The sequence below is a fragment of the Arvicola amphibius genome, chromosome 4 (assembly GCF_903992535.2).
Source record: "Arvicola amphibius chromosome 4, mArvAmp1.2, whole genome shotgun sequence".
Lineage (NCBI taxonomy): Eukaryota > Metazoa > Chordata > Mammalia > Rodentia > Cricetidae > Arvicola > Arvicola amphibius.
In genome coordinates this window covers 98323540-98351235 of record NC_052050.1, presented here as the reverse complement: position 1 = coordinate 98351235, position 27696 = coordinate 98323540, and the positions used below count along the sequence as shown (strand labels likewise).

The window sequence follows — 27696 nt, the reverse complement described above, 5'->3', positions numbered from 1 at the left end:
TTTTCGTCCCACCCAGCTCCCGCATGGCTAGCTTTACACGTGGAATAACAACACACAAATTGTATTCATTTAAACACTGCTTGGCCCATTAGCTCTAGCCTCTTATTGGCTAATTCTCACATCTTGCTTTAACCCATATTTAGTAATCTGTGTAGCACCATGAGGTGGTGGCTTACCAGGAAAGATCTTAACCTGTGTCTGTCTCAGATAGGAGAGGCATGGCGACTGCCTGAAGCATCTGCCTGACTCTGCTTTCTTTCTCCCACAGTTCTGTTCTGTTTACTCCACCCACCTATGTTCTGTCCTATCAAAGGGCCAAGGCAGTTTCTTTATTAACCAATGAAAGTAACACATAGACAAATGACCCTCCTCCCTTACTTATTGATTTATTGTGCCTATGTGCATGGGCATGGACAGGCCATGGCATCCTCGTGGAGGTGGGAAGACAGTTGCTGAACCTGTGGCTGTCACTTCATTCTTTCTACCACATGGGCCCCAGGGATCATACTCAGGTCATCGGACTGGGCAGCCAGCATCTTTACCTGCTGAGCCGCCTGGAGCTTTCTTCCTAATGCCAGCCACCACAAAGGACCAATACCAAGTTTCTGGAACTTATTCAGCTTCGAAATGAAAGCTGATACTGTTTGCCTTATATCTTCCATAGATTTAAGAGGAATTTTCACTATTTTGAGAAAGGCAGAGATGGACTTTCAAACTCACTGACTTTGCAAGACCTTGAACAGCAAACTATGCTGAACCTGACTAGACACCTTGTTCAGTAGCAAAATATTTAAAAGATAGTTATGAACTTTAGGGTCTTATGAGGGCATACATATATAATTCCAGCACTTGAGAGATACAGGCAGGAGGATCAGAAGTTTAAGATCTTTCTTGGCTACATAGGGGGTTAGAAGATAGCCCAGGTTATGTGGAAAACAACCTGGGATATGAGTGACCCTGCCTCAAACAAAACAAAACAAAAACCTAAGCAAAACAACAACAATAAACCCAGAAAAGAGCAAAACAACACCCCTAATAGTTCAACATATTCTAAGTAGTGATTCAACTTGTAAGTGAATGGGGCCTGTCTTACGGTTTCTATTGCTGTGAAGAGACACCATGATCATCGCAGCTCTTACAAAGGAAACATTTAGTTGGGGTGCTTCATTTGCAGTTTAGAGATTCAGTCCATTATTATCATAGTGGGGAGCATGGCAGTGTGCAGGCAGACATGGTGCTGGAGAAGTAGCTGAGAGTCCTACATCTTGCAGGCAATAGGAAGTCAGCTGAGACATTGGGCAGTATCCTGAGAATAGGAAACTTCAAAGCTTGCCCTCACATGGCACACTTCCTTTAACAAGGCCACACCCACTCCAACAAAGCCACACCTCCTAATAGTGTCACTCCCTATGAGATTATGGGGATCAGTTGCATTCAAACTACCTCAGGGCCATGTTTCTCAAAGTCTAATGTCTAAATAGAGGGAATAACTCCATTATACACACACTGTTGCTAGGGGTGCTTTCAGCCTCAAGTGACGCAATATTTGATCAATGGTGGCTTAAAATCCTTAGGATATTTGGCAGTTTATTTGCAATGGAGCCCCATCAATGACCTCTAAAAGACTCGGGTCCTTCCTGTCTCTAGTTTTTTCTACTTTGCTTTCTTTGGTAGCTGGCTCATCTTAGATGGCTGCTTTTGTCCCACCCTGACTCTACCCCTACAGTTCTGATGTTACAGACCAGATTTTTTATGTGGGTGCTAAGGATTTGAACTCAGGTCTTCACGCTTGCACAACAATTGTTTTTACCCAGTGAATTAGCACCCCGCCCTCTGACTTCTTTGAGGCAGAGTGTCACTCTCTAGCCCAGTCTGGTCTTGAGCTTGACGTTCTCCTGTGTTGGCTTCCTGTGCTGGCTTTATAGGCGCACACTGACAAACTCAGAATCTGTCCAGAATCTGCCTCTCTCCTGAGAATAGGCAGCTTTGCCTGAGTGAAACTTGTTCTGTGAGCAGTGTTGGAAAGGCCACCTAAGCGCTACAGCTGCCCTGCTCTCCGGGAGCATAGATGCCGGCATCTGCAAAGGTGCACTTGGTTCCAGAGGGCAACTCTCTATGCAGATGTTGCGCTCTGTGCCAGGGAGGCACCCTCAGCATTATGCAGAGTCCAAATGGACTGTGTAAAGGGTTCCAGAGAAGACATTTTGGTGTTTTCTACCGAATACGGAGGTCCGGGGGGTGGGGAAGTTTGAGAGAGATGTTCAGACCCCCGTGGCCAGTTGCGGGGTGGAAGGTTTTACTCTTAATCTTTGTTGTTCCATCTGGAGACAGAACTGAGCAGCAGAGTTTCAGTTTTGGTAACCGTTGGGTGTTGGCAGTCGGGGTCCACAGCAGCAGAAATGCCTGTCAGAGGCGGCTGAGATAACAGTGACTGGCGTCAGGGATAAGGCAGAAGACTGGGCTGGGCCACCTCTGCAGTTCTTTGAAATTTTTTTGTTACATTCATTCATTTATGAGTGGGTAGGAGTATGCACTGAAGGTCAAATGACAACCTGTGGGCGTAGTTTCTCTCTCCCCTGTGGGTCCTAGGGAGTGAGTTCAGGTCATTTGGTTTGGTGGCAAGATCCTTTATTTTGTGAGCCCTCTAGCTAGCGTGTTCAGACACTTTGGACCTCTCAACCCCTTTATTATCTGTTTTTAAATCCCCACGCCCTGGTGCTTCAGGGCTTGGAATCTGGCTGAAAACCAACACACTCACTTTCTCCAAGTGTGTGAGAGATTTGGTCTAGATTTTACTGGCACTGGAGAGGAATTTATGATCCCTATATTCTCACTGTGAATCCTAAAGGTCTTTACATCTCCCAACGGGCAAATGCGATTGGAAAGGGAAGAGACCTATGTCTGTATCAGCCCAGCTGGCTCACGTACATAGACAGAGAGGCATGCGCAGGTTGGCGGCCCGTAGTCAACACCCGAGACAATGTTCTGCGTGATTAGCTGACAGTGATCTCTAAGTGGGCATTTGTATAACTGTTTCCATTTAATCAGTACTTTTTTACATATAGTCATAATTTCACCTCTTAGTACAGTAATATGTTTATATTCTAGGGACAGATCCATTCTGATTTTCCCAATAGACAGATTATTATTACTACAACCCCCCTTCCTCCTCTTCTTCCAGTTGTATTCCCTGTGCTCGGAATATTTGCCTGTTGTAGAAAATGTCGCTTTGATTCTGTTTCTACCTATTTCACTTGGCCCCCGTGACTAGCTCCCCCACAAAGTGAAAACAACCCCAAAACTGCTTTCTAAATGAGTTACCATTTTAGATTTTATAACTTTCCATAAAATGGAAATGTTTTTCTTTCTCTTCTTCCTTCTCCCCCTCTTCACTGTCCCCTCCTCCTTTATTTCTCTTCCTCTTCCTCATCTTTATTCTTTGACAGAGTCTCAAGTACCCCAGGCTGGCCTTAGCTAATGTTGTAGCTAAGGATAAGTTCCTGATCTGGTGACTCTAGCTCCCAAGTTCGCAGGTCACAGGCATACACCACTGTGCCTAGTTGGGATATGCCATTTTAATTATTTATTTGAGCAGAGCAAAAAAAAAAAAATCCACGAGATGCAATAAAACATTGAGAAAGAAATTTTTAATTAAGTAACAAATAGAATATTTCCATATCTCCCTTATCTATCATGTTGCTGACTTGAAGAGGAAAATATGAATTGGAATGGCAGTTTATTTTTATCCATAATTTTGTCTGAACTTTATATATTATAAAGGGCTCCTTTTAAATTTCAGCCCTGACTTTAATGTAGCTTATCACTATTTGTTTTGTTTAGATTAAAAAATTAATTATATGTATGTGTGTGGGTATCTGCAGTGCCTACAGAGGCCAGAAAAGGCATTCGCTCCCCTGGAGTTGGAGTTATGGTGTTGAGCCACCCACCGTGCGTACTGGGAACTGAACTTGGGTCCTCTGTAAAAGGGCAACTGCTTTTAACCCCTAAGCCGTCTCTCTGGTGGCTGTCTGTTAGCGCTCAACAAAGCCTGTTTTGTCAAAACAAAATAAGCTCATTTAGGGCTATGTATGTCTTAGTTGGATTTCTATACTGTGACAAAGCAGTAGGAACAAAAGCAGCTTGGGGAGGAAAGAGTTCATTTGCTTTACAATTCCACCCGGTAGTCCACCATCAGCGGAAGTCAGGGTGGGCGCTTAGGGCAGGAACCTGAAGGCAGAACCAAAGCAGAAGCCATGGAAGAACTTGCTCAGCAAGCTTTCTGATATCACCCGGGACCACCTGCTCAGGGAGGCCCCACCCCTTGCGATCTGGATCTTTCCATTAATCACTAATTAAGGAAAATCCCCACGGTTTGTCTACAAACCGGTCTTACAGAGGCCTTTTCTCAGTTGCGGCTCCCTCTTCACAGTTGGCAGGACACAGGACAAAGTACTCGGCTCACAGTCCTTCAGGGTTTGAGACATCTACGGTGGTGTGGGTCAGATCTGGGGACCACCTTTCGCTGAAGGTGCCTGAACTCCTGCACACGACTGCAGCAGGTGTGATTTCAGGGTTCCCAGACCCTCTGATGCCAACCTAGCCCTCCTAGGAACGGATTCACAATGCTCCCCTCTTATCTGCACTTGCAGTTAGCAGTCAGTTGTAGTCTGAGAACTGTAAATGGAAAATTCCAGATATAAACATGTAAGTTTAACATCTTGTATTACCCTGTATGTTATGGTGAAACCTTTGCTCTCTTCTGCACTTCCTGGGCAGAAACCGTCCATTGCCCCCTGCATCCGTGTGTGTGTGTGTGTGTGTGTGTATGTGTGTGTGTTTGTGTGTATGTGTGTGTATGTGTGTGTGTTTGTGTATATGTGTGTGTATGTGTGTGTATGTGTGTGTGTATGTGTGTGTGTGTGTGCAGCCTTCACGGTAGCTGCTCAGCAGTTGTTGTCTTCATTGCCATCATCTCTAATTATCTGTTTTGTGCATGAGATATAGAGGATGGGGAGATAATCGAATGTATATAATTTTGATTATAGGGTATTAGCATATGTTCCATTTATTTAGTTATTATTTTAGTCTCTTACTGCTTCTAAAGTAAAAATTAAATTTTATTGCAGGTATGTTCATATAAGAGAAACACATAGTGTATTAATTTGTATATATATAAAGCTAAGCACTATTCATGATCTCAGGCATCTCCTGGATGACCTGACTGTGTCCCCTCAGATAAGTGGAGACTATCACATCTATTGTTTAATAGTATTTTCATTTCTTATAGTTTAAAATGTTTATTATTTTTGTTTTATGTGTGCAGTGCTTGCCTGCATGTGTACCATGTGTCTGCAGTACCCTTGGATGCCAGAAGAGGGCATAGGATCTGGAGTTACAGGCAGTTGTGAGGTCCGTATGTGGATGCTGGGAATTGAACTCAGATCTCCTGTTAAGGCAGGAAGTGCTCTTAACTGCTGAGCCATCTCTCCAGCCCACTTCACAGTTTTGCAACTACGCTTTGGGTGAAAATGTTTTGTGGACATGTGGTAAATGTTTGCTTTGATGTAGCCTGTAACTTGGTTGGTGGAGACTTGGAACTGCAACCCAGCTCATGTGGCCCATCAGCCTGGTCCAAAGGCTAGCATGAGGTAGAGGAGCGGCTGTCGAGTCTAGAATCAGACTGGGGAACCAATGCCAAACAGCTGCTGTCCTCTGGGGGTCACCTTCTGCTACACTCGAGGATGTGCAGAAGGCAGAGAAGGCTGGTGTGTAGAGACTGGAAGCCAGTCTCCAGTCAGAATTTCTGTCTTCTTGACCAGCTTCCTGAGGCTGCCAGGCATGAGTGACATTTGATGGCTCTTGAGTTTCCTCGGGATGACATTTCTTCCAACCCAAAATGCTGAGCTTTTGGCTGCTTTCTGTTTGTTGTTACAAATAGCTGAATGTCTCCCACTCTGTCTTCTCTCTTCAAATCAAGATAACCCCGCCTGAAACACGCATACACTAGAACAACCCTTGCCTCCAAACCAGGGCACGAAAGAAAAACCCCACAAGCAGCCAAGTCGATAATCAAGTGCAGGCACATTGTGAAACTCAGAGCTATAAAGACGATGGCTGTTTAAATCCCACCATTTACAGATACTTGTTTCCACTTCTGTGCTCTTTCTAGTCCTCCCCCACACCGCAGATACAAAGCACATACACGTCTTCATATATGGTTGTAGGGGTCTCTACAAACACCAAGGCTATCAGAGTAAAGATCCAAGAGGGGCAAGAGAGAAATCTGGCTCAGCACGACCCAGGAGATGGTGTCGGTTCAAACTTCTAGAGTCTGACACCGGGCAGCTTATTTTAGGCATGTTGAAACACAGTACAGTTTGGAAAGATGTTTCCTTATGCAACACAATCCCGTTTGAACAATGAGGCATAGTTTATGTTGAAGCTATTTTCAAGGTACATGCTACTTCTTCTATAGAGGTGGGTTCTGTAGATATTCTACATATGTTATCCTAAGGGCCTGGGGAGGATCTGGTGTGGACTTGGTCATACGGATAACACAGAGGTCATGTGGGCTGTTATCCACCTCTGGTCTTGGCTGTGAGATCTTGACGGAGCTCCTGGTCATACAGCTGGCAAACAGGTCACCTAGACTATTAGCCATCTCCAGTTCTGCTTGTGTAAGTTTGGGGGAGCCATCTGTGGTCTGGCCCTACAAATAGTGCAGGAGTCACTGAGGCTGCGGGTCATCTCCATTCCCAGCCTTCTGAGTGGAAAATAGATTATATACATCTCTTCATTTGAAATGACAACCCTGTGTATTTAACATTCCTGGTTTCCCTAATGCTTACATGTGAGCAAAAGGACCTTTGTGCTCCCAGCTTGTACACAGTTAAAGGATTTCCTAGTGAGTTTCTAATTTTCTATGACAATTTCAAATTACATTACAAACAAGCATGCATACATACATTATACATACATACATATATACACACACATACACACATACATACATACGTGTGTGTGTGTGTGTGTGTGTGTGTGTGTGTGTGTGTGTGTTGGAGGTCAGGGGAAAGTTTTGGATTCCCTGGACCTGGAGGAGTTACAAGCAGTTGTGAGCCATCTGACATGCATTCTGGGAATGGAATTCAGGTCTTTTGTAAGAGCACAATGTGTTCTTAATGGCTGAACCATCCCTCCAGCCCCCATTCTTTCGTTTCCAGAAAACTTAAAATAGTGGACATTTCATTTTCTTCAGTGGTGATCTAACCCATCAGCGCCTGAAACACAAACGTTTCTAATTGGCTAGATGAAAATGTTATCTTAGGATCTTCATTTGCTTCTCTGACACCTGCTGTGGCATGCGTTTTTCCTTTAGTCGTAGTTTCTGTACCCCAGGTGTTTCATGCCTCAGCCTCTTTGATATTTCCTAACTCAGATAATGCTGGATTCCAATATGAAATACAGTGAAATAGTTTCAAGTTTTAAAAATTTGTTTTGAGGCTGTCAGGGAGTCCACTCCGAGTCACCAGGTCTTGCCAAAGTCTTGTTCCTGCATCCACACTGTTTGTAAAGCCGTGTCTTCCCAGCAGAGTCATCTGGGACTGAACAGGAGGCCAGGTAAGGAGTCATGTCCGAGTGGACCTGCAGGGGCTCTCGGGTCATAGGTTTTGTGGCACACTGTGGAGATGTGCGCCCTCCATTTCGTTCCTTTAAAGGCTGCACATGCGAGGGGGCCTTCCACAGGAGCAGTTATATCCTTTAGTGTTCTGTGTCTGCGGTGGAGCCAGGAGGTGCTGAGGTGAGCGTGTATGTGTGTGCACGCACGTGTGTGCATATGTACATGCAGGTGAATGTGTGTGAATGTGTGTGTGTGTGTATATGTACATGCAGGTGAATGCGTGTGTGTGAATGTGTGTGTGTGTGTGTGTGTGTACGTACATGCAGGTGAATGTGTGTGTGTGTATACGTACATGCAGGTGAATGCGTGTGAATGTGTGTGTGTATATGTACATACAGATGAATGTGTGTGTGTGTGTGTATACGTACATGCAGGTGAATGTGTGTGTGTGTATACGTACATGCAGGTGAATGTGTGTGTGTGTATATGTACATGCAGGTGAATGTGTGTGTGTGTATACGTACATGCAGGTGAATGTGTGTGAATGTATGTGTGTGTGTGTGTATACATACATTCAGGTGAATGTGTGTGTGTGTGTGTGTGTGTATACGTACATGCAGGTGAATGCGTGTGTACCATGAAGGTTGATCTTGGGTATCCTCCTCAGTGACTTGCCCTCTTACTTTTGTAGATAATCTCTCACTGAACTTAGAGCTTGCCAGTCTGGTAGATTACTTGGCCAACAGGCTTCAGGGGTCCTCCTGTTTCTGTTTTCAAAGTGCTGAGGTTATAGACATATGCCATCATGTCTGGCTATTAGGTGGGTACTGGGGATCTGAACACAGGTCTTTGTGCTTGCAAGGCAAGGACTATACTGATTTTCTTTACTTCCATCTCCCCCCAGAAATAAGCTTTAAATAATGGCAGCAGGAGAAACTAGATGTTGAAGTTACCATCATGAGAAATACAGTACTTGACAGTATGATTATGGTCCAATCAGTGAAGACACTTCCTTTGCCACATCCCTGAGCTCATGCTGTGTCAGGTGTGAATCTTCCAGAGTCTCAGTCTGAGGAAACCTGGATCTGGAGGCTGTAGACAGTCACAATAGAAGCCTAAGTGTTCCATTAGTTTATTTTTTTCAGTGTTGAAACAGAATCAAATCCCAGTTCTGTGCATGCTAGGCAAGTGCTCTACCACTGGGTCACACTCCAGCCCTTGGTTTTCTGACACTGGGTTTTACTGTGTAGCCCAGGCTTGCCTGAAAGTTGAGATCCACCTACTTCTGCCTCCTGAATTCTGGCGTGACATATGTGTGCCATTCTGCCAGTGTTCAAGCATCTTAATAACCTGTGAGGTGTCATATGAGGGTGTTATTGAGAGCTCTGTGTCCTTCATGCTGGTGTGTGTGCAGGAGGACAGCCTAGAACAGGACCTACGATGGCTGTCTCCAGATGCTAACGATGCCCTGAGATGCTGCTTTAGTTTCTTTTCTGTTGCTGTGTTAAAGTACCCTGACCAAAGAAACTTAAGCAATAAAAAAAAGGTTTATAGACTCACAATTTCAGGTTACAATCCACTTCAGGGAAGCCACGGGGCAGGAACATAAAGCAACTAAGTCATATGATGCTCAGTCGAGAGCAGACAACAGTTAACTGAAGAATGTACTAGTCCATTCTCTCTCTCTCTCTCTCTCTCTCTCTCTCTCTCTCTCTCTCTTTTTCTCTCTCTCTGTCTCTCTGTCTGTCTGTCTGTCTGTCTCTCTCCTCTCTCTGTCTCTCTCTCTGTCTCTCTGTCTCTGTCTGTCTGTCTGTCTCTCTCTCTCTCTCTCTCTATCTCTCTCTCTCTCTCTTATTTTTGAGACAGGGTTTCTCTGTGTATCCTTGGCTGTCCTGGAACTTGCTCTGTGGACCAGGCTGGCCTCAAACTCACAGAGATCCGCCTGCCTCTGCCTCCTGAATGCTGGGATTAAAGACTTGTGCCACCACTCTTATACAGTTGAGAGTCTCCTTTCCAGGTAATGGTGCCAACCACAGTGAATGGGTCTTTCCACCTTAATTGAGTGTTACTGACACACCCACAACTTGACATAGACAGTCCATCATGGAGATTCCATTATCATTATCAACCATTGAATATAAAAAGGTGAGGCTCAACACATTTTGAAAATATCCTTTCCTAAAATACATAAACAGAATTGTGCTTCTTCTATCCTTTACCTGCTATACTCGGTGCTTCAGCCTTTCTTCTGTGATCTGGTTTTCTAGCTGTCTGGGTACCATGCTCCGCACCCCAACTCTTCATTTCCTAGAGCTGGAGCTCCCCCAGAAGTTCCTGTTTCCATTTTGGTTCAACCAAAGGGCTCTGTTCTGGGGGTTCAATGTGGTCATCTTCACAAGCATAAAATTGTGTAACTCTCAAAAATACTTCACAGATATTTAAAGTCAGCTTGGGATGTACCCTAATGGGCTTGTGGGCTTGATTTCTTTGTAGATACCTTCTTTATCTTCATAGAATCAGGACATTCACATCTTGGTGGTGGTGTGTGGAGAATTTCCAATGACAGTTGTTTCCGGGGCGGGGGTGGGGAGGAAAGGCACACTTCCAGAGTTATCTGAGGGCAGAAGATTGAAATATGTAGGCATTTGTGATTGGGAGGTGCTTCAGGAGGAAGTATTGTACTAAGATTTGAACTTCCAGTTGGGCGTGGCCATGCCCGTAATCCCAGCTCTTGGGAGATGGAGGCAAGAAATTCAAGGCCTCTCTTGGCCACATAGAAAATTTGAAGCCAGGCTAAGGTACAAACAAGACAGCAACAAAATCAAATAAACAACAGCAACAACAACAAAACCCCTAATGAACCAAACACAACCAATAAGATGTAATTTCCAGAATCTTAGAGTATGAATGCATTTGAGAGTCTTAGATAGTTATGGTAAAGTCAGGTCATATGCATGGGTTGGTCCATGAGGAAGTTTGTAGATGGAAGTTTCTGTCCTACCCAGTCTTGCAGCCATTCCATGCCAAAGAAACACACAGAGGCTTATATTAATTATAAACTGTTTGACCTCTTAGCTCAGGCTTACTATTAACTAGCTCTTACAACTTAAAATAATCCATAATTCTTATCTATATTTAGCCATGTGGCTTGGTAGCTTTTCTCAATAAGGCATTCATATCTTAATTCTTCTGTGTCTGGCTGACAACTGTATCTCTTTTCCTCTTCCCAGAATTCTCCTAGTCTGGTTGCTCTGCCTATACTTCCTGCCTGGCTACTGGCCAATCCACATTTTATTAGACCAATACGAGTGACAAATCTTTACAGAGTATAAGAGCATATTTCTGGGCCTATAATGAGATGGTACTGGGGCTGAGGTTGGGAAACATCTTCAGTGGTGGGCAGGATATTGAAAAATGGGAAATACCACCACTTAGCTGGATTTCTCTCCCCCCTTTTATTCCATCTGAGCTCCTAGTCCATGCAATGGTGCCCCTCCTTCTCCAATTAACTCTCTTCAAAAATTCCCCCATGAACACTGTTGTTACTTTTCTATTTCTGTGATAAAACATCATGACCAAGGAAACTTATAAAACTTCATGACCAAGGAAACTTATAAAACAAAACTTTGATTTGGGGCTCATGGTTGCAGAGGGTTAGAGTCCGGGACCTCATCAATGTGGGGAGCATGACAGCAGGCAGGCACATGGTGCTGAAGCAGTAGCTGAGAGCTCACATCTTGATCCAGGGTCATATCCAGGATGCCTGTGAGACCAAACCCTGAAGGTGCTCTAGTCCTTTGATACCCATGGAGGGTCTGAGGACACTCTACTTCCTTATGCATTATACAGCATGTACATGTAAGTTATGTACAGCCTCCTACATGTATTAATTCATCTGTGGATGACTTATGTACAATACCCAAACAACACAAATGGTATGCTGTAGTGATGAGGTGAACAGGCCTGCTTTTCATCCCGCCCGGATCCCACATGGCTAGCTTTACACCTGAAATAACAACACACAAATTGTATTCATTTAAACACTGCCTGGCCCATTAGCTTCTAGCCTCTTACTGGCTAACTCTCACATCTTGCTCAACCCATTTCTAATAATCTGTGTAGCACCACAAGGTGGTGGCTTACCCGGAAAGATTCAGCATGTCTGACCTGGTGGCTGGCTTCATGGTGACTGTCTGATTCAGCTTTTTTCCTCCCAGCATTCTGTTCTGTTTTCTCTGCCTACCTAATTTTCTGTCCTATCAAAGGGCCAAGGCAGTTTCTTTATTAACCAATGAAATTAACACATAGACAGAAGTCCCACCCACATCAGTATGCATAAGTAGTTGCTATGCTGTACTGCTTAGGGGATAATGATGAGACAGTCTCCATGTGTTTAGTACAGATATGTATTTCCCTGAATATTTTTGACCTGCAGAACCCGTGGATGGGGAGAGCTGACTGAGGTGAACAAGGCCCTGCTCCAAGATGCAGAAGATGAAGTTGCCAAAGTGCATTGTTCCTGGGTTCCAGTTTAGGGGTCTCCTGTGCCATCAGGTGGTGATTACTGCTGCTGGTGAAAACACCAGCCAAGGATGTTCATTACCTATGATGGGGGTGGTCATGAAACCTCTCGCTCATCATGTGACTCGGCTGTCTTCAGAGGAAGTATACGCTCATCGGCCATACACAGGTTCATTCACTCCATGTCTGACTCTGGATGGCCTTTCCAGCTTCAGTTCCCTGGTGTCCCCCCTTAGAGATGATTGCTAGCCTTGCGCTTCCCAGGGACAGCTCTGGACAGTTCTCCTCTTCTCCTCTGGAAAGTAGTTCCACCCCAAAGAGGCTCAGATTTCAAACCTCTCAGGTATTTACAATTCATGGTGGCCTGGTTAAGGCACAGGCAAATCTTCCCCAGCACAGTGTGTTTGAAATAACGTTTCCCAAGTCTGTTTGGTAACAAAACTCTTTGCTTGTTTGTTCATGTGTGCACACACATACAGAGGCCTCTTTGAATTAATTGAGATGTCTTCCTTAGTTGCTTCTCACCTTATTTTTCTGAGACAAGGTCTCTCTCTGAACCTGGAGCTTACTGGCTAGTCTAGGCTGCTGGCCTCCTTAGTTTCTCCTTTCCCAGGGCTGGGATTACTGTAAGCATTGCCACCTAGTCTCTAGTGTGAGTGTGGGGCACTGGCAAAGGTCCTCATGTTCATGTGGGAAGACTTTATGTTACAATTGATGAATGTACACTGATGTGACATATCCTTCTTGGTGTTGTACCTTCTATAGATCTGGACAAATTTACAATGACATGTTCACCATTATAGTACCACAGAGAATGTTTACATCACCATAAAAGTCCTTTGTGCTTCATATGATGCCTCCCTGCTTTCCTCCCTGGCTTTGGTGGACATTGAGGTTTATACCGTGTTCACAATTCTCTTTCCCAAAACAACATACAGTGGGAATCACAGAGGACATAGCCTTTTCAGATTGGTTTCTTGAATTTATTAATACACATGCAAGATCCCTTCATGTCTTTGCATGGTTTGATAGCTAATTTGTTTTTAATGCTGGGTAATATTCTAGAGTCTGGATGTACCATCTTTTAAAGTATGACAGTTTCAGGACCATTTTCCTGTCAAGAAAGAAAAATGGATTTGACTAGAGGAAGAATGAGCTAATCTGGTAAAGCCATTTACGAACTGAACATCAAACCAAGAAAGGTGATGGAACCAGAGGGTGAATAGGGAAGCTATGGCAGAGTGCAGCCAGTGAGAGTCTGGGAGGAAGACTGGCTTGATGGACATACAGATTTCAAAAAAAGTCCTTCCTTCTCCATGTTTAATGTGCATGTGAGTACGGGCATACATGCACCATGGAGCACACAGAGGGATCAGAGGACAGCCTTAGATGCTGTCTCTCACTTGCCACTGTTTGAAGCAAGGTCTATATTTTGTTTTTCACTGTGTTCATGAGGCTAACTGGCCCATGATCTGCTGAGGATTCTCTTGTCTCCACCCCTTTTCTCCCATAGGATTTCAAGACTTACAGATTTGAATGTGACTGTGTCTGGCTTTACGTAGGTTTCAGGGATTTGAACTCATGTCTTTGTGCTTGCCCAGCAAACACTTTACCCACTTCTCCATCTCTTTAGCACTTTATAGGGTCTATAATAGTGGAGATAGACAGATTGACACATGACATCCATGGAGTTGAATGATAATTATATCTATGTTAAATGTTAACTTTGGCAAAACCAAACAATTTCCCTGAGCTTATCCAGCTGGAGAGAACAGACAGCATGAATAAAGAAAGACATGTGGGCGGCCGAGTACAGGGTGCGTATGGGAAGCCATATGTGGATGGTTGTGGTTGGAACATGGGGGGTTTTCATTTTAACCCCGACTCTTCTTGATGTGGATGCTAATTTGGGGGTTATGGAAACGGAGTGGGCCACGTTCTTGGCTTTGCCAGGTGTCCTGTTCTAGCCACATGTCTCAGTTTTCTCTTCCTCAGACCAACACTGTGCTGATGTCTTGGAGGTCTCTGGTGGGGTGAGAGATGCCTGCGATGAGTTACCTCTAGCACAGTGTGACTCCTCAGGATGGAGGACAGATTCAGTGTCTCTCTGGGGTGGTTGTGTGCTTGGCAGGAAGATCTGGACATGGTGCTCTCAGCATTTATCTTCCTGCTTGTTTGGATGAACCTCTTACAGCATCTGCCTTTGAACCAAGCCCGCAGGGAACCTCAGAATTCTGCTGGAATACGTCTGAGAACGTTTGCTATCCATACACCATTCTTCCTTATTGCTTTCTGTTTCAGTATCTTGGTGCTATGTCTTATTACTTCTGTCCGGAAGGTCTCTTTCTACCTAACAAGTAATATCAGTCTTTCCTCGCTTTTAAGTCCATATTATTGAGGATAAAGTTGAAAAGGAAAGGAGCATTTGAGCTCATAAAATTACGGAGTTCTGAAGGGGCAAGATGAGGCCCCGCTCAGACTAGAGGAGCTCAGCTGGCTTAGAAATCCAGTTAGGAGTTTGGTGGGGTGAATTGTGCTAAAGATTAAAAAGCCCTTTAAATGTAACTTGAATCCTGTATCTGGGCCCCTGATGGAAGGAAGGTATTTAATGGATCTTCCAAAATGGCAGCCAATCCCCAGGAGACTGGCCAAAGCACTCAAAAGCATTTATTGAAGTGGCCCTTGCTTCTCCTCAGAAGAAACAAACACATACTCATTTCACCATTGGCTGTTCAGGTTTCAGCTTAACTTTGATCTCTGGGAAGCAGCCTTGACTTCCCTAGGGTGGATGTCATTCAGTAAATGATGCTCAACAGATGGGTCAGTATCTGCCGTGAGCCTTGGATGCCATAACTCAGAGATCTTGAAGGGGCTCCTAAGTTAATGCATTTGAATGACCTTTGAAAGCTGAAACTAGTAAGCAAGATTAAGATGGTTCAAGATACTGAATACAGCAATAAAGAAGGTATCTATTACCAGGAAGGATGTCTTCCAAGTGGGAATGTAGAAAATATGGCAAATAACAAATAAGATAGTTTCAGGTAGTGAATGTTCAAGCTGCGAAACAAAGCAGAGAAAGGTGAGAGGCCAGCACTGGACTGGGAGGGCTGGAGCTCCTTGGTAGAATGGTTAATAAAGTAGGTGATGGAAGAACCCATGGAGTCTGGGCCCGGCATGGTCAGGATGACAAGCGTTTGAAGCCTGAGGGAGTAGCAGGAAGGGGACAGTAGGCAGGTCTACAGGCGGACAAACAGGGAGAGTGAGGAGACAGTACCTGCAAGGTGCAGTAGAGGCCATCTCTTACAAGATTTGTGGCCAAGAAGACGTTGGATCTTATTCTAGTGGAAAAGGAAGCCATTCCAGGGGTTTGAGCAGAGGATAGGCAAAATTTTACTTACGGTTTAAAGCGCTGCCTTTGCTGATGCTGCATTTATAGAAGTGAGTGGGGAAAGGATGAGGGACACCGAGGAGATGATTTGGAAGTTATAATGGTAATCTAGGCAGGATTGACCCCTGGATGTACTGGGGGCGGGTTCTCATGGATGGGGTGAGGACACTCATATTTGGGATGTTCTTGGAATGTAGAATGCTCCAAGTTACTGATTGGATGCGAGGAATGAGAGAAGAAACTAAGAGTGAAAAAGAAAGAATGGCTCCTGAGATTTTAATTTACTACATTTTTACATTTGGGGATAAATTTGCAGGCTGGTGTGTGGTTGGTCATGTGCTGACAACTGGGAAGTCGAGATCTCCAGCTGGAAGTGAGCCAGCTGTAACCCTCAAGGCTGACCTCTAGCACTTTTGCCAGCTCAGCCCTACACCCCAAAGGTTCTGTAGCTTTCCGAATAAGGTCAGCTGGCTTGGGCTCCAGCGCTCAAATCCTCGAGCCCGTGGGTGGTGAGCTTTGTTTCTGTTCCCCCTCCGGTGCTGAGGATCTAACCAGGGCTTTCCACACGCAAGGCAGACAGGCAGCTCTCCAGCTCTGTTTCTCAGCAATGCGGTATTGAACTTCAGAGTGGCCCTGCCTCCTGTTGCTCACTCTGTTCCCGAACCCACGTCTCTTTGAAACCTGGGCCATTCGTTAGCAGGCTCTTGATGCACTCACATTTTAGGTCATGTCATTCCTTGCGACGGACCACTGTTTCGTGCTTTCCAGGACGCTTGGCAGTGTCGCTGTCTCTTTCACTAGGTTGTGATAACTAGAAATATTCCTGAAATTGTCTAATATTTTCTGGGCACCACTGTTCCCAGTAGAGAATCACCCAGAAGCAGTGTGACCTTCTCATGAGCAGGGCTGAAAATCTGTTCTCTCTGCCTCTTTGGTTGTTAACATTGTGCAAGGTGCACCCTCAGGGACTTGGGAACCATTGTGTTGAGTGAATGGATCACAGATGGATATCTTTACAAAATTCATTTTTGGTAATCTGCTGTTAAAACTGCCTCATCTCTGGGTATCCTCATTTGAAAGAGTGAAGGAGTTCAATGTGTTTGACCTTTGGTGGGGCACAGAAATTTGTCGCCACACTGGGAATGTTCCCGTAGTTGTTGAAAGGATACGGCCAATGTTTGGCTGTCGTTTTTCATGCAGTTTTTGGACTACGGCGGCAGGCTGTGTGGCTCGCAGATCCCTACCTTCTTCCTCATGCACTGGAGAATATTGCTGTTACCTAATGTCTCCAGGAGCCAGGAAGATGCAGCTTTCTCAAGCACAGTCATTAAGATTCTATTTTTCAGGCTGGAGTTGCCCAGAGAGTCCTGGAGCCAGCTCAGCACCTGCCCTTCACCTCTAGATGGAGATTCAGAGTTGAGGGGTCTTTCCCAGTTGGAGCAAGAGTAGTGTTATTAACTCTTCCTGTGAAACAGTCATACCAATTCACACCCCGTGGGGAGCCTTTATCCCACACTGGTTGGAGGGTACCAGTGTGTGAGCGACTCTCAGTGGGCGCTGACATGGCGAGAACGAGGTGACGCACTAACTTCCCTCTGTACCTCGCCACACAGGACAGCCTCCCGCAGGGGCTTCTGTGAAATTCCTGGCTTGAGTAAGTGGATAGTCCTCCCCGTACCCATCTTGTTGCGATCTCCTTTTCACCATGTCTCCACTCAGCACTGGGCATGTCCTCTAGCTGCCTGCCAAGGAAGACAGAATTGATAAGGAGCCTGCGGGTCCCCAGCACTGAATAATGTTCTCCCTAATGTTCTCCCTTTTAGTTTTTATTACTTTACATCTTCATGATTTTTGTCGTGTCCTGGTAGCACTTCTTGCAAGGGTTTGCAAACCAAAGCCCATGATCTGATTTAGTACGTAAAGTTTTAGTGGGACAGAATTGCACACATTTGTAAATGTAATCGATGTTTCTGTGGACAGCAGTTGAATTAAGTCATTGCCACAGAGACTGTACGGCTTGCAGAGCCTATGTTACTTCTTATTTATTCTTTAAGAAAAGTGTAGTGACCTTTAACTTACATTAATACTTAGTCAATCTCTTCTTAAGTTGAATTCATTTTAAAATTACTTCATTATTATGGAAATCATCAAGCTTTGAGATGAAAGAATGCATAAAGGTTCTTTATGTTCCATTATCCAGCTTCACCTTATGCTAAATCTTCTATTTTGTATTTCATATTATTTCATTTTAACCTTTTAGAGACTGATTCTTACTATGTAACTCAGACTGGCTTGGAATTCATGATGTCCCCACCCCAGGCTGCTGAGTGCTGGAATGGCAGGCACGCATTACCATGTCTAGCAATGTTTGTTTGTTTTAAGCAACACTGTTGATGTATAATTAATATTCAAAGCTCCACCTATTTAATCCATGTAGTTTGGCACCATCGCCATAACCGAGGCATCCCCCATTATCTCCAGACGTGCCCTCATGCCTCTTTGTGCTGCTGAAGGAGCACCTGTCGTGAGTTTTCAGGATTCTAACGCCCAATAGTGTCGTCAGCTGCACACACTGTGTTGTCCAGCCCTTCTTCAGAACTTCCTCATCTTACACGGCTACACGTCATATCCTCAGCAACCCCTCCTTGCTGCAGAGAAGCAGCTGTGGGAGCCCGTCGTTCTAGTCCCTGCTGCTGCAGGCTTGAGCACCTTTTTAAAAGTCTGTGTAATTGTGGAGAATTCAGCTCAGTGGCTGAACACTTATTGAGCATGCACTGATGGTCCTGGGCTCATCTTCAGTGCTACAAAATAAGTAAAAAAAAAAAAAATTAAACACCAAAAGAAAAAAAATCCTGTATATTATACTTCAGAGTATGCATTTTCCTTATCCATTCATCTCTTGGTGTGTCCCCACCAATTTGGCTATTATGAATTATACTACAATGAAGCATTTGCACAGCAAAGTAAGTAATTGAGAGAATAAAAGGCATTCCACATAAGGGGTGAAAATAATTGCAAATCTATATCTGATAAGGGGCTACTATTCAAAAATAAATCAGGAAAACACTAGAACTCAGTAGTGAAAGACAAATAGTTCAATTAAAAAATGGTCAAAAGGTATTACCTAGAGTGTTCTCCAGGCAAACGGGTCGGCAGCAGTACTGCGAGGTTCTGCAGTGGAGGCTTGTAAGGGTCACTTCATGCCTCTTAGGTTACCAAAAAGACAAAAATGGGCAGTAGAGTATCAACCTGGCTTTGATTCCCAGCACTCCTGTCCATGGTGGCTCACAACCATCTGTAACTCCAGTTCTAGGAAATCTGACTCTCTGTGGGAACTGCATGCCCATGGTACGTAAGCATACATGCAGACAAAACAAATAACAATAAATGAGTCATAAAAATAGCATATGTTGGCAAGGATGCTAAGGAGCTGGGTCTTTTGTGTGTCGGTGGGAGTGTAAATGGCGCAGCGGCTGCGGAAAGGATAGTGTGGAGCTTCCTCTGGAAACAGAGGGCTGCCTGATTCCACAGTTCCTCTTCTGGGTTCACATCAGAAAGAACTGGAATCAGGATCTTGAAGGAATAGCTGCATTTCCTAGTTCATCCGTCATTCATAGCAGCCCAAACACAGTCTTGTTTTCTTTATATTCTCTCTTATTGGTATGTCCACGAATGCAATGGTGACATGGATGTCACGGGAGGCAACCACTTGCTTTCTGATTGTGTTTAGGGTCTACTCAACACAGAGAACTCATGCCTACTACTATAAATCTTTCTAAGAACCCATGGGTCAAAGCTCACAGGCACCAGACGTCAACTTGCTACTATTATTTTGGTAAGTGGTAACTATGTCCATAGGTTCAGACTGTCTCTAAACACACATTTCTATACCCAGAGATTATTGTAACTCTCAGTCTGCATCAGATTTTGTTTGTGCATTTAATAAACATTCAACTAGCCAAAATACAGAGAATAATTATCTGCAGCATGCTTAGCAATAAATGGGACATCTGTATCACCTGCCTCGCTGATGGCTCAGGGAAAAATCACAAAAGAGGGGCCAGGGGTGAGGAAGGACTAGAATGAAGCAGAGTCTTCTGGGCACAGCAGGACCCTGCACTCATGAACTCACGGTACTATGGTTGTGTGTGCAAGAGCAAGCCAGCCAACAGAAAAAAGTTCTCCCTTAAGCCAGGCATGGCGGTACATATGTTTACTTCCAGCACTCAGGAAGCAGAGGCAGCAAGATCTCTGTGATTTGAGGTAATTTTGGTCTAACATAGTGAGTTTCATGAAAGTTGGGGGCTACATAGTGAGACCTTATCTCAAAAACAAAATTGCAATGAAAAAATTCTCTCTTGCTAATACTTTCCCTGTTCTCCTAATTATTTTAATGCAGACATTAGGGATTACATGATTTATTGTAAAACAACAGTGAGTATCTGTAAAGATAAGGGACTCTATGTTATGACTATAAACACAACTTTATCGCCACACTTGAAATAACTTATTAATAGGATCAGCTATCCCCGATGCATCATGATTTGCTTCAAGCAGTAATAATTTAGATATGATACTTATATGTATTTTTCTCCTATGCAATAGAATAACTATTTATTAATTAAAAGCTTAAAAGGAAATTGTGTTCATATACCCTTTAAACCTATCTTTCACACCACTGATAGACCCAAGTTGAGACACCAGGTTAAGGCGTTTGAAGATTTCCTCTTTGCTTGGCATGATGGGTATTACGGTATTTGTGCTTTCTTCACTCCAGAAGAGTTAGTCAGTGCCTGGAGCAAACAGCAGGAACACAGCCCAAGCATGAAATCTGAAACAACCACAACTATATAGTCACCTCCATCAGCTCAACGGGATTTACAATACGACTGAGACCAGCAGATATAATTGGGTAAACAGAAAATAGAATTAAGGTAATCTATCCTAAGTGTACCAAATTCCTGTAATGAGTCGCTTTCAGCAGTTGTGGAAACATATAATTACCAAACAAATTACATGTTATTTTTATCTAAGAAGCTAATTAAGTGTTCTGTGTAAATTATTATGTGGTGGCACAAGGATCCGAGTTGTATTAAGTACCTAATTGGAAAAGGGCCGAGACCCGAGGATTTTTCCTGGGAATAGGATCGGGGGAGATGAGAGCGAGTGGATCTGATAGTGGAGCAGGGAGTTGTGAGAGGGTGGGTGGGAGTGGAGAGGGTTTGGGCATCTCTGGTTCAGTTTGCTTGAGCTTGGAAGGTTGAGTTTAAGTTGGTCCCTTTCACTAACCTTGAGCGGAACATCTGCCCCATCTAAATCGACTCTAGGTTCTGTCTTCTCCACAGAGGTTACATAACTCCCTGCCTTGGCTTTTATTTCTTGTGACTCAGTAAATCTCCTAGCATCTCCTTGTGAATTGGTGTCCTTTTATACTCTGGAATGTAGGGAAGTGGACATTTGGGGACAGACTCATCTTCCTTCCCATAACTCCAAACGGATAAACTAAATAAAATTTTCAAAGAAGCTTTTAAGTGGAACTAGCTCCACCCAAACATCCCTGTTAAATAGCCAGTGTGAATACCTGGCTCTCTGTAGGGCAAAGCAAACCAGAAGGAGCACAGTGTATAGATCAGAAGATAACATCGAAATCAGATACTATTAAAGCCCTGGAATCAGTAAGATATTATGTCCACGAATAATAACAGGATATTTTCATCATTGAAAGCCAGAGAAGAGCTCTTACAAATTAAAAACATGAATGCATGAATGCAGAATGCAAAGCTGAGGAAATATTTTAGAGTACTGGAAACTTGAGAGAAGAGACAAAAGAATTAGGTGATTATCTAGGCATTGAAGTGCTGAGAGGCAAAACCAGGCAGCTCTCTGTGAGGTCAACCTGGTCTACACAGCGAGTTCTAGACCACCCAGGGCTAACAAGTGAGACCATACCTCAAAGAATGAAAATCTTTAAGTGCTACATGTTAAGAATCGTGGAAACAGTAATATATCATGAATGGTTTGATGGAGCAATCAAAGGGCAGACACGTCAACAGGGAATCTGAAAAATTCATGATAACAGATAGGAGTTCTTGAGATCAGGGCCTCATGCTTATAGACTGAGCCATTTCCTCAACTCCTACAAGCCTAGTTTCTTAAAAAATATTTTTTTGTAAATTCTTTGAGAATTTTACACAATCTGTTTGATCATCCCTACCTCCTCTAACTCTTCCAAGACCCCCTCAGCTTCATATGTTGAGTCCAAGTTGCTCTTTTCACATAGTCCTGGGGGTGTGGCCATACACTCGAGCATGGCTGACCTATCAGGCATCATACCCTTAACAAAAACTGATTCTCCATCTTCCAGAGCCTTCCACAGCTCCGCAGATGGGGGTGGGGGCTTGTAAACCCTCCTCTTTCATGCTAGAATGTCGGCTGGCTTGATCTTGTGCAGCAATCACAGCTGCTCTGAGCTCAGGAGCACAATAGTCCAGTCACGTTTGGAGGACACAGTTTTGCTTGGTTTCTCCCTGACCTCTGACTCTTAAAGTCTTTCTGTCCCCTCTTCCACAGTGCTCCCGAGCCTTGGGGATTGGTATAGATATCCTAGTTGAGGTGGAGAAAGCAATGGTTGGCATCCTTTGCACTTTGATGAGTTGTCAGCTTCTCTGCCAACCACCACCCACTGTATAAAGAAACTTCTCTGATGAGCTCTGAGGCTGCACTCATCTGCGGGCATAGAGAGTTTAGAGGGCAGTTTGACACTATGTCTGTTTGGTAGAATAGTTGTAAGGTAACCCTGGAGCCCGTGAGTTCCCTAACCATGGGGTCTTGACAGATGTGCAGAGGCATTTGTTTCCTCCTCTGCAACAAAGAGAAAGTGGCTGTCTATCGCCACAACATTAGTGCCACTGTCGAACCATGCGGGTATCTTTCTGTGCAGGTAATTATTATAGTTCACAAAGTTCACATCCGGGGAAGTCTGTTGGTGACTCCCCTACCTCCCAGCAGCCTATACAGCACCTTCTAGTCCTATGGAAGCCAGCCAGCATGGAGAAAGCTTTCTGTTCAGCACTAACTCTGGTTTATTATGGAAAGGAAGAAACTCACAACAAGATATTTCTATTGAGTGTTAGTGATAGACTTTTTTTCCTAAGTGGGTGGTGGTGGTGGAATTGCTACATTTCCTGTAGTCTATACTGTGGTAGGAAGAATGCTGAATTGGAGTAATAAGAGAAAATTTATGGGCCCTGTCTTGCTGTTGGAGAACTGTCTGACCTTCCACAAAGCCCTGCTCCTTCCTAGCTCTGGTATCTCATCTGTAAAAGGGAAAGAAGCCCTTGGCATCTTTAGCTTCAAGAGGTGCTCTGAAAGTGACATGCCGTGTTGTGAACGAACACCGTCAGTACAGCCAGAGTCTGTCTATAAGAAGGCGGGATGACAGCCACTGGCAGAGGCACAAAGACAAAGCCTGTGGTGCCCCTGGTGGCCAGAAGTTGTCTGCTACACTGGCTAGATGCAGGCATAGTTGGAAGCTATTCTCTCTTGTCTTTCAGTTTGGTTCTTCAGTAGATTGGCATCATTTTCATCTGAGCATCTTCTCACCTCCACCTCCAGGATGGCCAGGGTTCATCAGAAATGTCATGCCAACCAGATGACCCGAGTTTGACCCCTGGAACCAACATTGAAAGAGAGAACTGACTCCTGAAAAATTGTCCTCTGCTCTCTACAAGTGTACTGTACCAGACTTGTGCCACCACACTCAAATTTCTTACATAGGCACACACACACAAGTGTACTGTAGCACACTTGTGCCCTCACACTCAAATTTCTTACATAGACACACACACACACACACACACACACACACACACACACACACACACACACACGTACTGTGGTGCACTTGTGCCCTCACACTCAAATTTCTTACATAGGCACATATACACAAGTGTACTGTAGCACACTTGTACCCTCACACTCAAATTTCTTACATAGGCACACACACACACACACACACACACACACACGTGTACTGTGGTGCACTTGTGCCCTCACACTCAAATTTCTTACATAGGCACATACACACAAGTGTACTGTAGCACACTTGTGTCCTCACACTCATATTTCTTACATAGACACACACACACACACACACACACACACACGTGTACTGTGGTGCACTTGTGCCCTCACACTCAAATTTCTTACATAGGCACATACACACAAGTGTACTGTAGCACACTTGTGTCCTCACACTCATATTTCTTACATAGACACACACACACACACACACACACACAAGTGTACCGTGGCGCATTTGTGCTGACACACTCAAATTTCTTACATAGGCACACACACACAAGTGTACTGTGGTGCACTTGTGCCTTCACACTTAAAGTTCTTACATAGGCACACACGCACACACACACACAAATTAAATGAACAAATGTAAATGCAAAACTGTGGCTGGTGAGATGACTCGGGGGGTAAGGGTGCTTTCAGGTACTCGAATTTTCTCTGAAACAACAGAGGACAAGAGGTGAATGCCATTGGCTTACTGAACATTCCAGAAGAAACTTGCTTTGGATTGGATACAACTCTTGCCATTGTCTATGTAGTGAACTATGCCAGAAACGTTCACTGAGTCAGGGAGGACTCAGAGTCTAGTCCGGGCCAAGATATCCACTAACTCTGTGACTTTGGGTATATCTTTTAGGAACTTAATCCCCACATCTGTGAAGTAGATTTGGGCTTCAGTTATTCAGGAATCTCTCATCTTCTTGCCTTTTCTCCCTATGCTATGCTATGTATATGTCAGCAAAACAAGACACATTATTAACTAAGCAAAAAATTTATTGTATCATAAAACATTAATTAACATGTAATTATCATTTAGAAATGTCTGTTCAGCAGGACTAGAGTAATTGATGAAGCACTGAATTACATCTATTCTGTCCCAAAGCCAAGAAACTTAGTGCTGATTTAGTATTTGTGGGTTAGTTAAGACAACCTGTTACAGTGTTATGTCCATTAGGTGTTACAGTATATTACAATATAGGTCCCTATTTTTCATCTATTGGATCCCAGAAGTCACAAATGATTATCTATAGATATTTATTTTGCTTAAGAAGATTATTTGTAAACAGAGATTTCTCTTTCATTCTTGGCTGTCCAGACCTGAATAATCACACAGAAAGTATATTAATTATAACACTGTTTGGTCTGTTAGCTCAAGCTTCTTATTAATTAACTCTTGCATCTTAAATTAACCCATTTCTATTAATTTGTGTATTGCCACAAGACTGTGACCAACCGGTAAGGTTCCCATGTGACCTTCTCCTTTGGCAGCTACATAGTGTCTCTCTGACTCTGCCTACTCTTTCTATATATCTCTTTCAGCCTAGCTATATTCTGCCCTGCCATAGGCCAAATCAACTTTATTCATTAGCCAATAAGAGCAGCACATATACACAAGGACCTCCCACATCATACAACTACAACACAACTCTTGCACCTCAGGCTCAGGGATTACAGTGAAGGAGGGGTGGAAAGAGTGTAAGAGCCAGATGAATGGGAGGTTTGTTATAAGACTCTGTTCCCTAAAAGTTTCAGAGAGTCTACGCCATGAAGTCTCGTCAGTATGACCTCCGAAACAGGGATGACACCAGTAGATGTGCTAACATGGAAGTGGGAATCGTGTGTGGCTTCGATCTTAGACAAAGAGCTAGAGGCAACTAAGGAACGTTGAACACAGGAAAAATAGTTTTCCTGAAGGGAGGGTTCCCAAATTAGTTATCCAGCACCAAATGGTCAAGATCTGAAATCATATACATACAAATAACATATTGATCAAACAGGTTGTACTTATATATTTAGGATATGTGTGTGTGTGTGTGTGTGTGTGTGTGTGTGTGTGTAAAACAAAGAAATAGAGGCCATGGATTTGATAATGAGCAAAGGTATGTGTGTATATGTGTGAAGAGTTGGGGGGAAGAAAGGGAAGGGGAAATGATGCAATTATATTTTAATTTCAATAACTAACACAAAAAAATAAAAATGAGTAAAAACAAAACAGCAACAATAAAAACCCAGGCCAGCCTGGGAGATGGCCTCGGTTGGCAAAGTGCCTAATGCGTGAACATCAGGACCTGCGTGCATGTTTTTAGCGCCTAAATAAAAAGCTGAGCACGGCAGCATATCCCCGTAACCCCAACACTAAGGATGTATAGAAAGGAGGGTCCCAGTGGCTCCCCCATCTGCCACCTAATCAGTAGATGAGCTCAGTGAGAGACCCTGCCTCAAAAACTAATGTGGAAATGGTTGAAGAACATACCCTCTGGCCCCCACATTCATTTGTGTGTGGTTAGGGCACACCAGTTTCCACTGGGAATCTGGGATTTCTGCTGAAGAATCAGAGATACATACAGCTTGTATTTCCTTGTGGCATCATCTGATATGAGTAGAAAAGTAGCTGTCTCCTTTATCTTTGTTACACTGATTCAACCTTAAGGATTTCATTTGAACAAGGTTTCTTTTTGCTGTTATATTGAGCCATATATTTTTCTCCACTTCCCTCCTTCCCTAACACCCTCCCCTTTTACTCTCTCCCATGATCCCCAAGCTCCCAATTTACTCAGGAGATCTTGTCTTTTTCTACTTCCATGTAGATTAGATCCATGTATGTCTCTCTTAGGGTCCTCTTTGTTATCTAGGTTATATGGGATTGTTAATTTTAGACTGTTTTTTTCTTTATGTCTAAAAGCCACTTAAGAATGAATATATATTATATTTGTCTTTTTAGTTCTGGTTACATCACCCAATATGATATTTTGTAGATTTAACCATTTGCCCACAAATTTCAAGATGTCATTTTTTTTTTTCTGTTTTGTAGTAATCCATCGTGTAAAGTACCATATCTTCTTTATCCATTCTTCAGTCGAGGGACATTTAGGTTGTTTCCAGGTTCTGGCTGTTACAAATAATGCTGGTATGAATATAGTTGAGCACATGTCCTTGTGGTATGATTGAGCATCCTTTGGGTATATGCCCAAAAGTGGTATTGCTGGGTCTTGAGGTAGGTTGTTTCCTAATTTCCTGAGAAATTGCCATACTGATATCCAAAGGGGTTGTACCAGTTTGTACTTCCACCAGCAAAGCAGAAGTGTTTCCTTTACCCCACAACCTCTCCAGCTTAAGTTGTCATCAGTATTTTTGATCTTGGTCATTCTTACAGGTATAAGATGGAATCTCAGAGTTGTTTTGATTTGCATTTCTCTGATGGCTAAGGATGTTGAGCATTTCCTTAAGTGTCTTTCAGCCATTTTAGATTCCTCTGTTGAGAGTTCTCTGTTTAGGTCTGTACCCATTTTTTTATTGGATTATTTTGAACAAGGTTTCTTACATGCCTCTCTTTCCCAAGGCCTTCCTACAACGGCCACTTTCTTATGTTTCCCCAGACCTGAGAGCATAGAGAAGACAGGTTGCCCACCTCCCACCTCCTACCACTGAGACAGAACAAGATGGTGTTCTGTTCAAAGCCTGAGATCTGGCTCCCGAGGGAAGATAGGTTCATGCTCAGTTTCAGCATCTAGGTCTTAGAAGAAGAAAGCCTCTGTGGGCTTCAGATCTGCAAGCCAGAATATCTCGTGGTCTTGACGTTGAAGTGATTGATCCCTGCTATCTCCATCAGGTGTTCTAAGTGTTTTTGCATGGCTGGTCTTAGGCAATGGACCAGACATGCCTTGTTATTTTTTTTTTCTGTTTGCTTAATTGCATGAGTTATTTTTTGTTTGTTTGTTTTGTTTCTTCAATGAAGAACTTGTGTGTGAAGGATTCCAGAATTCAAGAATTATCAGGGCTTAGCAGCATTCTTTCAAAATTCATCCATCCATCCATCCATCCATCCATCCATCCATCCATCCATCTGTAAATTTCCCTTAAGCAATTCTATGTTGAAAACACTCTGATAGCAAGGACATGGTGTTAATAATGGTGACATTAACAGTTAACTTATACTAAAAAATGTATTCTGAAAGGCTAGGAAGATAGCTCAGTAAGTAAAGTATTTACTGTTCAAGTGTGAGCCTAAGGACCTGAGATAGGATTCCTGATTCTACATAAAGCCAGGCATGAAACATGTACATCTACAATATAGACACTCCTACAGTAA

General features: G+C 43.6%; 1 protein-coding gene across 2 annotated transcripts in view; it reads left to right on the top strand.

Annotated features, from left to right (window-relative positions):
• Grin2a (glutamate ionotropic receptor NMDA type subunit 2A) overlaps positions 1 to 27696 on the top strand; it is a 430207-nt gene that overhangs the window by 11223 nt on the left and 391288 nt on the right. The window lies entirely within an intron of this gene.